The following is a 15,715-nucleotide window of genomic DNA, read 5'->3' as shown; positions in this document are numbered from 1 at the left end:
GCTTTTAAAGGGGGAAGAATTGCCAATCGGGGCACTCAGGTAGTGTAAATAGCTTCTGGATGGGGGCTTGAGTTAGTGTTTAAGTCATTAAGGAAACCCTGAGAAAATTGAACCCGACCCTTTTTGTTGCTGTAGCCATCTGGCAGAAGGGTTAGGTATATATGCAATATATTCCTTAGTAGTATTTGTATCAGGTAGTGAAGAGTCAACCCCAGGTAGTGAAGATCCAGTCAACCCCAAAGAGAAGATAAAATCTGACTGGGATCTAAGATGCAAGGGTGACATTCACCCCATGTATATGGATACCACAAAGCCTGTACACCACTTAAGCCCTCAAAATAGGGCTTATGTGGGATTTAATGGTCCATAGGCTGCTCAAGCTATTTTTCTGCATGATTGAATTTTAACCCAGGGCATAAAACAATGATTGCATTCCATTGTTTGGTTGAAGGACTATTGGTGAGTGAGATATTGACTAATAAATGTACTAACAACGGATGTGATACTGAAAATTATTTGATCCTAGGAATGACAACAATTGCTTTTCCAGTCATTTTCTTGTTATGTCATGCTGAGATAAATGTGGCAGTGGTGCTTATATAATAATCTTCTGATAGAGAACAAATATTTGTTGTTTGTCAATGTTTGTTTGAGAATAAATACATACAGTCAAACCAAAAGTCATTTTTTATAATATTTCTGGACTGTCTACTTCTCTGTTGTTTAACTTATTACCACAAGGCCAGATGCACTCTGCTGGAGTCAAATTATTCTTCATAACCCCAAACAAAGAGCCTTCTAGCAAACTTCTAATAAAACTCTTCTGTGTATTGTATTGTGAGGAACATTATCTTCTCCGACATGTTCCATGTACTCTGAGAATTGATCATGCAAATAGTTGTTCTCTTAATAACCAGTCAAGCTGTTATCAGAATACAGCAAAGTTCTCTTCTGAACAATCCCATTGAATTCTGTGGGACTATTAATGTGAATAAGAATTCCTCACTTGGACAAATATCTTCTGAACCTGTCCCTACATATTAAAAATACTTCAGGTGGTAAGAAAATAATTCCCATTGAAATATTTTCAGTGGAAACTTGATAAATAATGCATAATGAATGTTTAATTGATGTTGAGCATATTTTTGTGTGAGAGTGGTTCATGAATGGTTTGCAAATTCCTTGAATTTACTCTTAATTCAAAATTATTTGTTGAATATTTTCTGGAAGTAATTATTGGTGAGTGAATTTGTGCATGAATAATTTCTTGTGAGCATTTGGAATGTTAGTTGTTTGTTTAATTGTCCACCTTGAAGTCAATGGAGGTACATGGATTTATACCAGCTGAGGATCTGACCCAAAATATTGTTACTTTTCCCTGATTGGATAAATATAACTCTTAGAATCAGGATTCTGTTGTAAGAAAAAAAGAAATTATGAATTCTAAATTAAATTTTGACAAATAATTTACAACATTCTCTTTATTCAGTGTTCTTGCCAGCAAATTCATTCACTAGAACATTTCCAGAAAACAAAGCACACAATCACAGTCTGTGTGAATTAATTTGAAAGTGTGAACGGGTATTCTCTTAAAATGTTTTGTAGCCTTTGCCCAGCTCTATTTTCCAGTCAGTTTCATAACTTCTCTTTTAATTTCTGTACTTGGATAGATAAATAAAAGACAACTTACCGGTTTGCTAGCCAAGGGGATGAACCTCCCCTGGGGGAAGAAGAGTAGACAAATTCTCTTTACTGTAAGTGAATTAGAGAAGGTCTGTTGCAATGTAGAATCTTACTACTAGGTAATTCATAAGATGCATGACCCATATTTCTCCCGGTATGAAGAATTTAGGAGAAGTCAGATTTAAATTCATAGCTGTGAAGGAAACTCCGCAGGCCAGAATGTTCTTTGCGAAGATCACTGTTTACTAAGCTATACGGGGACCAGGTTTTTCTTTTGCCAGTCAATCTTAGCATATGCCTTTTTATTTTCTGATCATCTTTTGCTTCTACTGAGGCTTGTGCCTTGGTATTGGCCCTTTATGAGTTTCATTATTTCTTCTAATGCTTTGGCCTAGTTTCTAATGAATCTCTTGAGAGCTCTGGATTTTAAATTGGATAAGATTATCTACTGATTCGTCTGCCTTTTCTCCTGCCCTTTCTGATATACTCTTGATCACCTTACCCAAGCCTGCTCTGCATCTAACTGAGCTAGACAGCTAGGTAAATACAAAGGATTCAACCTCTTATAGAAAATTTTATCCAGTGATTTTTTTGAATGGGATTTCTGGATGAATCCTCCAAAGGTCAGTTTTCAGGAGAAGTTGGTGCTTCACTTCAACTTGGGTGTATTAATATTGAACATGGGGTAACCAAGGATGTTCTCATTCAATGGCATTGCCTTCTTGTGATGTCTGTGTCTCAGTTCTGCTCCAGCATGGTTTCTGATGTCATATAATAATTCTTTCTTGTACCGTGGTCTCTTCCTGTCCACCTTTTCTTCTCCCTCAGCCACCTTGCTTTGTTATAAACAAGCTCACTAGCTTCCTAACCTTCTACTTCCTCTGTGACTTCTACCACTGTCCTCTTACATTGCTTGTTCAGATCTGCTTTAGTTTGTGTAGTGAGCCCAATAAATATTTTATTTACTCTGAATTTTTCCTCTGGGAATTTTTCTTTTGAACTACAACACATCTTATTTCAAAGGAACTCTGAAAAGATCAGCTGCTGAATAGTACTGCATATTTTATGTGAATTTCAAACAATTTCCCTGGTGTATATATACATATTATGATCCAGTCATTTGTATATCTAGGCTGAAATATGTCATCTGCGTTGTTATTACCTCATGATTGTTATATAGCTTACACACAGTGAATGGTGAAAGTTGGTTGTGTTTCTGATAGTCTATGCGTCTTTGTATGAGTGGAAATAATACATTACACTAACGGGTACATGTCAAGAGCATAGCAAATATAGATTTATCTATGCTTGTTTCAAACTCTGCGAAAACTGCTTCATCTGGAGAAGTCTGTACTATAAACGATTCCAAGCTTCTCTTGTTAGCATAACAGAGAGCATTAGAGCATAAATAAATGCCTTGCTACTGGATAATATGTTGAGGGGAAATATCAAAAGTCCTATCGAGTCCTTACCATCTCTATTTAAGAAAAAAAAATCACCAAAGCTTTATGGAAATTAGAAATCTTAGATTGTGGATGAAAACAAACTGGAGGGGAACAAAATCATATGGGAGGATGAGAACATGACAAACCATTTGAGGAAGGAGTGCCAGTGATGCTATGGGAAGAAACAGAATTGCTGTTATTTGGGATCACGCCCACCATGGTGTGGTTTCTCCTTAATTTTGAAATAAAATAAGATCTTTATGCATTTTATATTTTGGTACAAGGTTTCAACCAGTCTTCCTAAATGCCTATGCTAAATTTGCAGTTTCTCTATGACCAAAACCCTGCAATTGTGCATTTGTATGGACATATTGCCCTGATTTTCCTCTTCCTGGCACCCAAATATATACTAGTATAACTGTATTGACTTCTCCAGTGTCGCCCCTGTTTTGCTTCAGTATAAGGGAGAAGAGAACAGGGCCCTTTATGGGTTTCTCTACCCAGCATTTTGGAGCAAGCACCCCGTGTGGGTCAACAGACTTGGGCTAGCGGGGCTCATGCTAGTACTCTAAAAATAGTTGTGCAGACAGCCCTGTGAAGCTGGAGCTTGGGCTGTGAAGCCTAGGGAGGAGGGCAGGTTTTATTTTCATAAGGATTGTGTGCACAGATGGATGTGCCTAAAAATGTTGGTCTTATTTAAATCAATGAAAATCTACAGGTGCTTGACTGAAATAACTAAATGTGACAGAAACCAGGATTTATACCAGAACAACCTACGCTTGACCTCATTAATTGCTTCCGTCTAATCTATTAATTTCAGGGCAGTTTTTTGTTATTGCAATGGAGAGCAGAATTTGGCCCTCTGAGAAGGGTGATAATTTAAGGTGTAATAACAGAATCTGGAGGAGAGGATGAAAGGTTCCATTATGGTTCATATCAGAAGCTATAAAAACAACTGAGAAGGCAGCCTGGCCCAAAAGTTGGATTTCCACCCATCTGCCCCTCTTTGTTCATAAAGTGTAATTCTTTATATATGTTAATGTTTAGAATGCAAGCTTTCAGAAAGAACATTTTGCAGTAGCATGGACAGAGCAGAAAGATCCCTGCTTTTTATAGTCCATGTCACAGCATCCACCAGCCACTTCTCATGCTTGTTAGAAGCATTGATATTGACCAATGGCAGCCCAACCCTTTCAAGAGAGGGCTGCCATTAGCTGACAGTTGCTGCAACATCTCCTGGGGAGACCTTCCCTCCTGTGCTTGCCCTTTAATTCTATGCCAATTTGTCTGGATTTGTTCTACAATAGAAGAATGTGAGCTAGTGAACAACAGCAGCAAACAGGGGAGTTTTGCAAGGGAGTTCTCCAGGGGAAGGAAGAGAGACTACTTGATTCTTAGGGTATTTGTTTATGTGCTTGCTTGCTTGCTGTATGCTTGCGTAATTGTAGTTTATAGTGTGGCCTGTTTTGTGTGCTGAACCAAGCAGCCTACCTGCTAGGCTGAGAGCTCACTAACGAGGCTGTAGCCTGTAGAGACATCCCTTAGGGGAAGATTTATTAAAGGGGATATTCTATTTCCTACTCAAGAGGAAAGGATAAAAGTACAGGTAGAAACTGAAGAGGAAGAGGCAAACTAAAAAGAGTCCCATTCAGTTACATCATATGAAGGTAGATGACTAAATATTGGTAACTTTTATAAGTTCTTGTATACAAATGCTAGAAGTCTAAATACTAAGAAGGGTGAACTTTAGTTGCTGGTATTAAAGGAGGACACTGATTTAATAGGCATCACAGAAACTTGGTGGAATGATGATAATCAATGGGACATGGCAATACCAGCGTCCAAATATAAGTAGGCCATGGCACTATAGTGTATAGTACTACCAGTAGAAATTCCATGCTTGAATAATAAGAGTATAGCAGTAGGACTACATTACCAACCACCTGACCATGATGGTGACGACCATTGTGAAATGCTCAGGGAGATTAGGGAGACTACAAAAGCCAAAAAAAACCCAATAATAATGGAGGATTTCACCAATCCCCATATTGACTATGTGTTACCTCAGAACATGATGCAGGGATAAAATTTCTAGACATCATTAATGACTGCTTCTTGGATCAACTGGTCCTGGAATCCACGAAGGGAGAGGCAATTCCTGATTTAGTCCTACGTGGAACACAGGATCTGGTCCAAGAGATTAATATAGCTGATCAGTAATAATTACCCTAATGTAATTACGTTTAACATCCTTGTAGGGGAGGAAATTTTAAAAAAAACCACCACAGTAGCATCTGACTTCAAAAAGGAGAGCTACACAAAAATGAGGAAGCTAGTTAAATGGAAATTAAAAGAATGAAGAGTGAAATGCCTGCAAGCTCCATGGAAACTATTTAAAACAGGGGTGGACAAACTTTTTAGCCTGAGGGCCACATCTGGGTATGGAAATTGTATGGCGGGCCAAGAATGCTCATGAAATTGGAGGTTGGGATGTGGGAGGGGGTGAGGGCTCTGTGGTGGGGCCAGAAATGAGGACTTCAGTGTACCGGAGGGGGCTCTGTGCTGGGACAGGGGGTTGGGGTGTGCAGGGAGGGTTATGGCTCCAGCTGGGGGTGCGGGCTGTGGGGTGGGGTTGGGGAGGAGGGTTTGGGGTGCAGGAGGGTGCTCTGGGCTGGGACCAAGGGGTTCGGAGGCAGGAGGGGGATCAGGGCTGGGGCAGGAATAGAGGCGTGAGAGAGGGGTCAGAGGTGCAGTCTCTGGCAGCACTTACCTCAAGCAGCTCCCAGAAGCAGCAGCATGTCCCCCTCTGGCTCCTACACAAAGGTGCAGCCAGGCAGCTCTTCACGCTGCCCAGTCCACAGGTGCCACCCCTTCATCTCCCATTGGCCATGGTTCCTGGCCAATGGAAGCTGTGGGGGCGGCACTTGGGGCAGGGTCAGCATGTGAAGCCCCTTGGCTGCCCCTAACGTAGGAGCCAGAGGGGGGACATGCCGCTGCTTCTGGGAGCCTCACAGAGCTATGGTACGTGCGGAGTGGGGCACACCCACGGACCCTGCCCCTGGCAAGAGCTCAAGGGCTGGATTAAAATGTCTGAAGGGCCAGATGCGGCCCCCAGGCCATAGTTTGCCCACCCCTGATTTAAAACATGGTAATAGAGGCTAAAACTAATTATATACCCCAAATAGGACAAAAAACAGTAAAAGACCAACAACAACAAAAAATGCTGCCATGGCTAAATAGTAGAGTAAAAGGGCACTTAGAGGCAAAAAGACATCCCTTAGAAATTGGAAATAAATCCTACCGAGGAAAATGGAAGGGAGCATAAATTCTGGCAAGTCAAGCGTAAAAGTATAATTAGGCAGGCCAAAAAAGAATTTAAAGAGCAACTACAAAAACTAACAGCAAAATTTGTTTTAAGTACTTCAGAAGCAGGAAGTCTGCCAAAAAATCAGTGGGGCCACTGGGCAGTCGAGGTGCTAAAGGAGCACTCAAGGAAGACAAGGCTGTTGCAGAGAAGCTAAATGAGTTCTTTTACATTGGTCATCATTCTCCTTCCAACAGTTAGGCATCAGAACTCTTGAATTCGTCACTGACTCTCTATCAACAAGTCACCTAGCATCTCTACACCTCCATTTTGTCATCTGTAAGATAGTAGAAATATTTCCCTACTCACAAGAATCTGTGAGGATACATTAATTAATATTTGTAAATCGCTTAAGGATCCATGAATGAAAAGCACTGGAGAAATACAAAATATTATTAAAATGTAATTTTTGCAGTACTAACTCCTGCTTTATCCCCTGTACTCAGCTCCTGATTTCAGGCCTGCTCTGTAGCATTACATGAGTGTCCCACTTTGAGTACTGCTTCCATCTGCTTTCACTAATTCCTTCCCCCAGTGTTCCTCCCCACCCCAAATATGGCAGCCTTATACTGTCTTAATCTCCAGTAAATCAGACTGATTGTTGATCAAACAAATGAAGTTTGTAATGATTCTATTACACCTTCTTGAATCTGAAATTAGGTACTGCGTTATTAATAGAGAACATGTAGTGCAGGCATTTTAAACTCAGCAGAGAAATATTAGAATAACTATAATTTCAATTATTTTGAAATGACTTTAATGCTTCCAATTAGCTAATTTCAGTCTGTGCAAAATTGGAAAAAATGCTAAAGGATGCACAGGTTTTTTTTAAAGAAGAAAAATAATGGAAAGGCATGTTCCTGAATCAACTGTACCTGGCAGTTGGTTAGAAAAGTAGACTGGCAATCAGTTGCAATTTATCCTCCCCCATACTTACAGAGATAATTACAGTAAGTGCACAATTTATTTTCATAGAAAAAACAGAAATTGCTTTGAATAAGGCTAACTTGGAAGAAAGAATGTGTTTTCCACATGAACATAAAAGAGCACGAGGCAAACAACCTGCTGCGTGACATTTATTGCTTCATCAGAAAAGTTACTTGCAAACTGAAGTAAGAGTTTGGATTGGACCACCAAGTGACCTGCAGAGTTAAACAAGACTATAGACCTATAGTGATGTGAGCTATAGAAATACCATAGATGGGCTATATGGATACTAGAATTACTTCCAGAATGTTTGAGTTTTTTTTAATGTCATTCATGTCTTTAGACTGCAGACAGGGAGCATGACAGTTGAGTTAACAGAGGATCCAGGATCCAAAGCATAGAAACTGCTGTACTCCAGAACAGTTCCAGAACATAAGAATGGCCATACTGGGTCAGACCAAAGGTCCATCCAGCCCAGTATCCTGTCTACCAACAGTGGCCAATGCCAGGTGCCCTAGAGGGAGTGAACCTAACAGGTAATGATCAAGTGATCTCTCTCCTACAATCCATTTCCACCCTCTGACAAACAGAGCTAGGGATACCATTCCTTACCCATCCTGGCTAATAGCCATTAATGGACTTCACCTCCATGAATTTATCCAGTTCTCTTTTAAACCCTGTTATAGTCCTAGCCTTCACAAGGTCCTCAGGCAAGGAGTTCCACAGGTTGACTGTGCGCTGTGTGAAGAAGAACTTCCTTTTATTTGTTTTAAACCTGCTGCCTATTAATTTCATTTGGTGGCCCCTAGTTCTTATATTATGGGAACAAGTAAATAATTTTTCCTTATTCACTTTCTCCACACCACTCATGATTTTATATACCTCTATCATATCCCCCCTTAGCCTCCTCTTTTCCAAACTGAAAAGTCCTAGCCTCTTTAATCTCTCCTCATATGGGACCCGTTCCAAATCCCTAATCATTTTAGTTGCCCTTTTCTTAACCTTTTCTAATGCCAGTATAACTTTTTTGAGATGAGGGTACCACATCTGTACGCGGTATTCAAGATGTGGGCGTACCATGGATTTATATAAGGGCAATAAGATATTCTCCATCTTATTCTCTATCCCTTTTTAAATGATTCCTAACATCCTGTTTGCTTTTTTGACTGCCGCTGCACACTGCGTGGATGTCTTCAGAGAACTATCCACGATGAGTCCAAGATCTTTCTCCTGATTAGTCGTAGCTAAATTAGCCCCCATCATATTGTATGTATAGTTGGGGTTATTTTTTCCAATGTGCATTACTTTACATTTATCCACATTAAATTTCATTTGCCATTTTGTTGCCCAGTCATTTAGTTTTGTGAGATCTTTCTGAAATTCTTCACAGTCTACTTTGGTCTTAACTATCTTGAGCAGTTTCGTATCATCTGCAAACTTTGCCACCTCACTGTTTACCCCTTTCTCCAGATCATTTACGAATAAGTTGAATAGGATTGGGCCCAGGACTGATCCTTGGGGAACACCACTAGTTACCCCCTCTCCATTCTGAAAATTTACCAGTCTACTGGTCTGTATAGTCAAAACCGCAACTAACAACCATGCCTAAATATTGCAACCAATGCAGACCCATCTCCAGCTTTTTATCAGATGAAACTGTTCTATGACACTAGAAATATATGTTAAAAGGATGTTATTTATGTAAGAAAGCCAAGCACACAAAAGTGAGGAAATGCCAGAATGTATGTTGCCTTTGTAACCTTAATTCTGCCCCCTTTTGTGTGTGCATTATAGTAATTAATTATTTGATGCAGACTGTTGTTTTTTCTGCAGCCTCCTCCCTCACTCAGAGCTTCTCCAAAGAAAGTCACAAGACTATTTTACAATGGAAAGCTAAGGATAGGGGTCACTTTCAGTTCCCTGTGTTATTTTGTTAATATGTATTGTATAGCAATCACTTTTTGTGGCATAAACTAAAAGCAAAGTGAAAAAAAAATGTTCAATGGAGAACATGTACATTTTTATAATGAATTGCAGCCCTCCTCTGTCACAGAACCTCATAATAGCTGGGGTGAAGGGCTCAGGTTGCCTAAGGATCCAGAAATAACACCATGTTCTACCAACTCTCAGATCCTAGTTCATGGTACTTGCTGGTAGCTGACTCCCAGGCTAGTAGGGAGTCAGTTATCAAGCAAAGTTTTGAAGACAATCATCTGTAGCCTAAGGAAGGAGGGAACACATAAATATTGCTGCAGCAATTTTTCTGCCCAGGCCTGGAGCTCCGCTCGTGCAGTTTTGGAGGGAGCTTCAGCCAGTCCTTCTCAGCCAGAAGATTAAACACAGAATTATGAAGTGGAACCCTATGGTGTGAAGGAAGAAAAAGTAAAAAAAGGAGTTGTCTGACAGCAATGTGGAAAACTGCTCCACCCAAAAGAAGACTAGACACTGATGAAAACTGAAAAGAATGAAAGGCTCTCTCCCAGTGAGGAGTAATGCAAAGTAAAATGAGAAGTCTTCCCTGTCTCATTATAGATTGTAAGGCTAGAAGGGACCAATATGATCATCTAGTCTGATCTCCTGTGTAACACAAGCCATAGAGCTTCCACAAAATAATTCCTAAAACAGATCTATTAGAAAAACATCCAATCTTGATTTAAAAATTGTCAGTGTTGGAGAATCCACCTAACCCTTGGTAAATTGTTCCAATGGTTAATTCCTTGCATTGTTAAAAATGTACAACTTATTTCTAGTCTGAATTTGTCTAGCTTCAATTTCCAGCCATTGAATTGTGTTAAACCTTTCTCTGCTAGATTGAAGAGTCCATTATTAAATATTTGTTCCCCAGATAAGTACTTCTAGACTGTAATCAAGTCACCCCTTAACCTTCTTTTTGTTAAATTCAATAGACTGAGCTCCTTGAGTCTATCACTCATGTTTTCTAATCTTTTAATCATTCTCATGGCTCTTTTCTGAATCTTCTCGAAGTTATTAACGTTCTTCTTGAATTGTGGGCATCAGAACCAGACACAGTATTCCAGCAGCGGTCGCACCAGTGCAAAATACAGAAGTAAAATAACTTCTCTGTTCCTACTCGATTTCTCTGTTTATGCATCCCAGGATCACCTCTTCTGTCCACAGTATTACTCTAGGAGCTAACATTCTGCTGATTATCCACCACAACCTCCAGATTTTTTTCAGAGTCACTGCTTCTTAGGATAGAGCTTCTCCCCGCCCTGTAAACATGGCCTAAATTCTTTGTTTGTTATCTTTCACAATTTGAATCTCATTTATATTAACCTTTGAGATGTTAGTATTTTTTAGATGACTGGTCAAATGAATGCCTTCAAGGATACAATACATGGACATTGGTTTGATATAAAAATGAGGAAAGAGAAATAAATACATAGACCTACACCTTACCTGTAGAGTCTTCATAATTTTCACTGAAAGACTGGATGATAATTGTGAATGAGTCGGTAAGCAGATAAATACAACAGCAATAAAAGCAAAGGTATGGCATCACCAGATTTACTTTGTTCATTGATTTGACAAGCATAGTTTAGTTTAATTATTTATGATCATACCACTTAGGATAGCAGCAAATACTGTGTGGTATTTTATATATTCTCCCAGACATATTATTCCTCTGAGAAATTCACTCTGGAGTAAATCAATGTAAAATATAGGCACTATAAATGTTTTACACAAATTGGAAGAGCTTTATCTGTTACATTTTCATTGCACTTATTTGCGTGTTATGATTTATTCTCTTTTTGTCTTATTTAAATGTGCCTCATAACTGAAAAGCATGAGTATTTAACTGAAAATTTATTATTTTGGAGGCATCCTTTTCTTTGCCTATAGAGTGCTAAGAAGGGTTGCCAATTTCTGTTGTTTTTGAAAGATTAAATATGAAATCAGTGCTTCCTAATCCTTGATCTTGCAACTTGGTCTATCCTCAGTTGCTAGATGTCAGCAAGTTAAAATATACAATGTAGTCACATTAGGTAGTAGACAAATTGATCAAGCAAGCCACATTGACTAATAAAAGAAGAAGCTTTGCTTTACACAAATCAAATTCTGAACAAACAAAAACACATAAGATCTTGGGAGGAATTGCATGATGAAAACACCTGCTTACTTTGTTTTCTGTTCAGGGATTCAAAACATTGACAAGCATAACAGCACTAAAACTGCAGTGGAAGTTATTTGTAGAAGGAGCTAATGTGCATGTTAAGTTCTGGAAGGGAAAAATAAAGGAAGATAATGTAAAGTTAGACGTTAGCAATTAACTTTGAAGAAGCCAGCTTGAGTGTGCACACAAAATGCAGATTGTTTCCCTTCAGAGGAACTGAAGAGAGAGACAATAAGCTGAGGATCAGATAGCATCTCTTTAAGTTGGTAGAATCCAGGCATCACAAAGTTCTGGTGTTTAGCAACGTTGTTGATCGAGTGGTTCATGGCTGGTGCAATAGTCTTCAGCAGTTCACCTGGTGGCATGCATGGCAGCCTCAAGGGAGGCATTAGCTACAAGTAAAATACAAGCTGTTTGAAACAGGGACTGTGTATTTGCATATGTTCATACAATGTCAAGTACCGTTTGTCCTGGCCATGTTATTACTAATAATGCAAAGTGACCAGAGCTGGGAAACACTGCAAAAACAGTTGCAAACATTTGTTTGAATAAATTCTATAGATTGCTTTAGAGGGCATTATTTGACTGATTTAATTTATCTGTGACTATTTGGATGAGTGAGGGTTTTTTTTTGTTTGCAACAATATTTGCAGAAAGCAAAAGACTCTCAAACATTGTGTGAATATATTGTGACAAAGTTCCTCCTCTACCTTGGTGGGTCTTCTGCTTATTTGCAGATTTGCTCGCCTCGGAGATTCACGGCAGCCCTCAGCTTGGCCATTTTCATGAATCCACAGTCCAGGTCAGCTTCTCCTGTGTCTGACCAGGAGTTGGGAGGTTTGGGGGGAACCCAGGCCCGCCCTCTACTCCAGGTTCCAGCCTAGGGCCCTGTGGAATGCAGCTGTCTAGAGTGCCTCCTGGAACAGCTGTGCAACAGTTACAACTCCCTGGGCTACTTCCCCATGGCCTCCTCCCAACACCTTTATTCTCACCATAGGACCTTCCTCCTGGTGTCTGATAATGCTTGTACTCCTCAGTCCTCCCACAATCCGTGTTCTCACTCTCAGCTCCGAGTGCCTCTTGCGCCCAGCTCCTCACACGCACGCCACAAACTGAAATGAGGTTCTTTTTAAACCCAGGTGCCCTAATTAGTCTGTCTTAATTGATTCTAGCAGCTTCTTGATTGGCTGCAGGTGTTCTAATCAGCTTGTCTTAATTGTCTCCAGAAGGTTCCTGATTGTTCTGGAACCTTCCCTGTTACCTTACCCAGGGAAAAGGGACCTACTTAACCTGGGGCTGATATATCTGCCTTCTGTCACTCTCCTGTAGCCATCTGACCCAACCCTGTCACAATATATTCGTGAAGGAATTGTTCTTGTAGTAATCTTGACATCGTCTTGATTTCTCTCCTGTATACAAAAAGTGTGTCATCCAAACTGAGCAAAAACAGTACCATGTGACTAAAGTGACCAGTTCCACACCACGAATAATAGAGTAAATCTCCAAAGACATAGCTAATGTGAATAGTTTATGAACAGCCCATAAACTGAATTATAAAATGTGTATCTAATCAGTTTTAATAATGACCACATTTATAAAAAGCACAGTTATGATGCAAACTAAATAAAGTGCTAAATTTGTCAAAACAAATTATTTTCTACAAATAGGTCACTCAGCTCTTGCAGTAACTAGCCTGTGAGGAGAAAAGAGGAAGGGGGTGGGGGAAAACGGAGCAAAGGCTAATTTGAGATGGCTTTGATGTATGGAATCTCAAGAGAAAAAGAAAAAAAAAGTCTGATATTAATCTATGTAAAATTAAACTTAACAAACGGCAGCCTTGAACTGACACACATGTTGGTATTAGACATAGTACTGCTATAACAAGAAGAGTTATTCAGCTATCATTTATACCACTTGCATCTTGGTATTTGCAATAATTTGAATGAAAGAGACCATGTCTGTCTCTCTTTCACAATATGACAGTTTGGTATCTATTCTCTTGGACTTAGTGTACATGTTGAGGAATTTACTAGCTAAGAGAAGAAGGTGATTGGTAGGGGTTATGGAAAATTTTCTGTCAAAGCTGTTTTTGATGGGAAAAAAATTTTTGACAACATAATTTTTCATTAAAAGTGTTAATTTTCTGCATAAATTTTCAGTTTTTTTGTTGAAGAATTAAATTAACAAAAACTGAAAAATTTTGATTTTAGGCTGAAAGTTTTGATATTTAAATTTCTATTAAAAAATAAAAATTTTGCACAGAAAAGGTCCCCCTTTTTTTGTCCAGTTCCAATTATGAGACATGTTTGAATTACCGTTTCAATTACTGAGTATAATTTCTTTTAACATTGAGAAAATTGTGGTAGGGTGATGGTGAAGGTGCTGTATGATGCAATAGACATTCACCTCTGGAGATGAGGTTCAAATGCTGTTTGTGTCAAAAGTTTATGCAAAGCATTCATTGTCAAACTGGGTAAAAGTGTTATACAGCACTACTTGTGGGCAAACACGAATAAAGTTTGGGACCAGGACTCCCAAGATGAAAGTCAGCTGCCCCATCTTATATCCCCATTTCTCAAGATTAAAAAAAAAAAAAAAAGAAAAGAAAAAATGAAACTCACCTGGTTTCAGGTTTTGCTACCATCTCCGATCTCGGCCCCAATTCCTCCACATACTTGCTGAGTGAAACTGAGACCACTGTTGATGTTGTGTCAAGCTCAGCCTGGTGATTTCACTTGGTTTTAATATAAAACTAGATGGAATTGGTGTCCAACCCAAATCTCAAAGCAAAATTCAGGGAGTTGGACCTGTAAGAACTGAAGAAAATATCCAAATGAACTAGTGCAAAAAGCAAAAGTCAGGTTTCACGTATCTCTGGCCATAGGATATCATAGAATCATAGAAATTCAGGGCTGGAAGGCAGTTCAAGAGGTCACCTAGTCCAGCCTCTCATTCTAGTCATTATTTATCTATATCCCACACAACCTTGCAATAATTTGGAATATTTGGCAATCTCTATTCAAGAGAAGCCCAGAACTAAAATAGCACAGGTCTGACAAGTCAGGATTGCTGTGTCTGGGTAGTGGCGTGTCTTTACATTGTGCCTTGTGTAGGTCAGTGCTATCTTTCAAAAGCACTAACTTGAATCAATAGTTAGACGGCCACAGTCTTGAGAACTTCTGGTCCTCCATTTGTAGCACCTTGAGCAACCAATACTTATACAGATCACCCAAGAATTCACTGTCCTTGGAGGTGTCAAGTGCTTTTTTTCACATGGATGATCTGTTCTTGGACAATTTCTTCAATGTATTAAACATCAACAGGCTTTCCTTCAACATTAGGTGTCAATGCCATCTCTCTCCATAGATTCCATCTCTTTTCTTAAGACTTATGAGTTCCTCAGATATCATCTGAGCACCAAGGGCAGGTGACTGAGAGAGTTTGCTCATCGATCTATCACCATGCTCATCATAGTACCCACACCACAGTGGTTGATAATAGTCAGGTAAATTAAAATAGGAGAAATGCTTTTTTGCCTAAACTGGTTTCCCAAATTAGTTCTCTCTATATTGCAACCCCATCATGGCATTGTCTGTGTATCTGTCTAATGTACTGAAGTGGAAACAGATTAGACAGTGAAATCAAACAAGAATTTTCTCTCTCAGATGAAAGACGGCATGAGTTTTTGTCCGAAAGAAGGGTGGCAAATTGTCAGACACTTTTGCTTAGGTATGATATGTAGCCCTGGATGAAATCCTAATCCTAACAACATCAATGAAATAGTTTAGAGTGCAATGAGACCAGGATTTCTCCCTCAGTGTCACAAGGAAAGTGCTTGTTCTTTTAGCATTTATTCCTCTGCATTCTTGCTTTGAGTCACTGCCTTTCCTTGTTCTCTCTGGCACTCTGATAGTAACCATCAGCCAGACACAGACTTATATTGGTTCTGTTTCAGTGCAGCTCAAGTATTTAGTCCGACGTCTGTTGCACTTGCTCTTATTTTAATGAAAAATATTTCATTTTGGTTGAACATCTGTCTGTATTGATTTTTGTTGCTACTTATTTCCTGGGGTTTTACCCATTCCTTTGTGCAACACTCTCTCTCTCTCTCTCTCTGTGCAAGCACAATGCTTAATCCTCAGCTCTCCCTCTGGGTTGCCA

The 15,715-nt window shown here is 39.4% G+C and overlaps 1 long non-coding RNA gene across 1 annotated transcript; it reads right to left on the bottom strand.

The window, feature by feature from the left end:
* Window positions 1-10,931: 10,931 nt before the first annotated feature.
* On the bottom strand, window positions 10,932-12,791 carry LOC140897066 (uncharacterized). The gene is made up of 2 exons (XR_012154672.1): window positions 12,547-12,791; window positions 10,932-11,946 (listed from the first exon to the last, which is right to left on the bottom strand). It is a non-coding gene; the product is annotated as an uncharacterized lncRNA (long non-coding RNA).
* Between the last annotated feature and the right edge of the window lie 2,924 nt (window positions 12,792-15,715).

Source organism: Lepidochelys kempii, chromosome 13, assembly GCF_965140265.1.
Source record: "Lepidochelys kempii isolate rLepKem1 chromosome 13, rLepKem1.hap2, whole genome shotgun sequence".
Taxonomy (NCBI): domain Eukaryota; kingdom Metazoa; phylum Chordata; order Testudines; family Cheloniidae; genus Lepidochelys; species Lepidochelys kempii.
The sequence above is the reverse complement of the archived record's forward strand: the minus strand, read 5'-3'. Positions and strand labels throughout refer to the sequence as shown.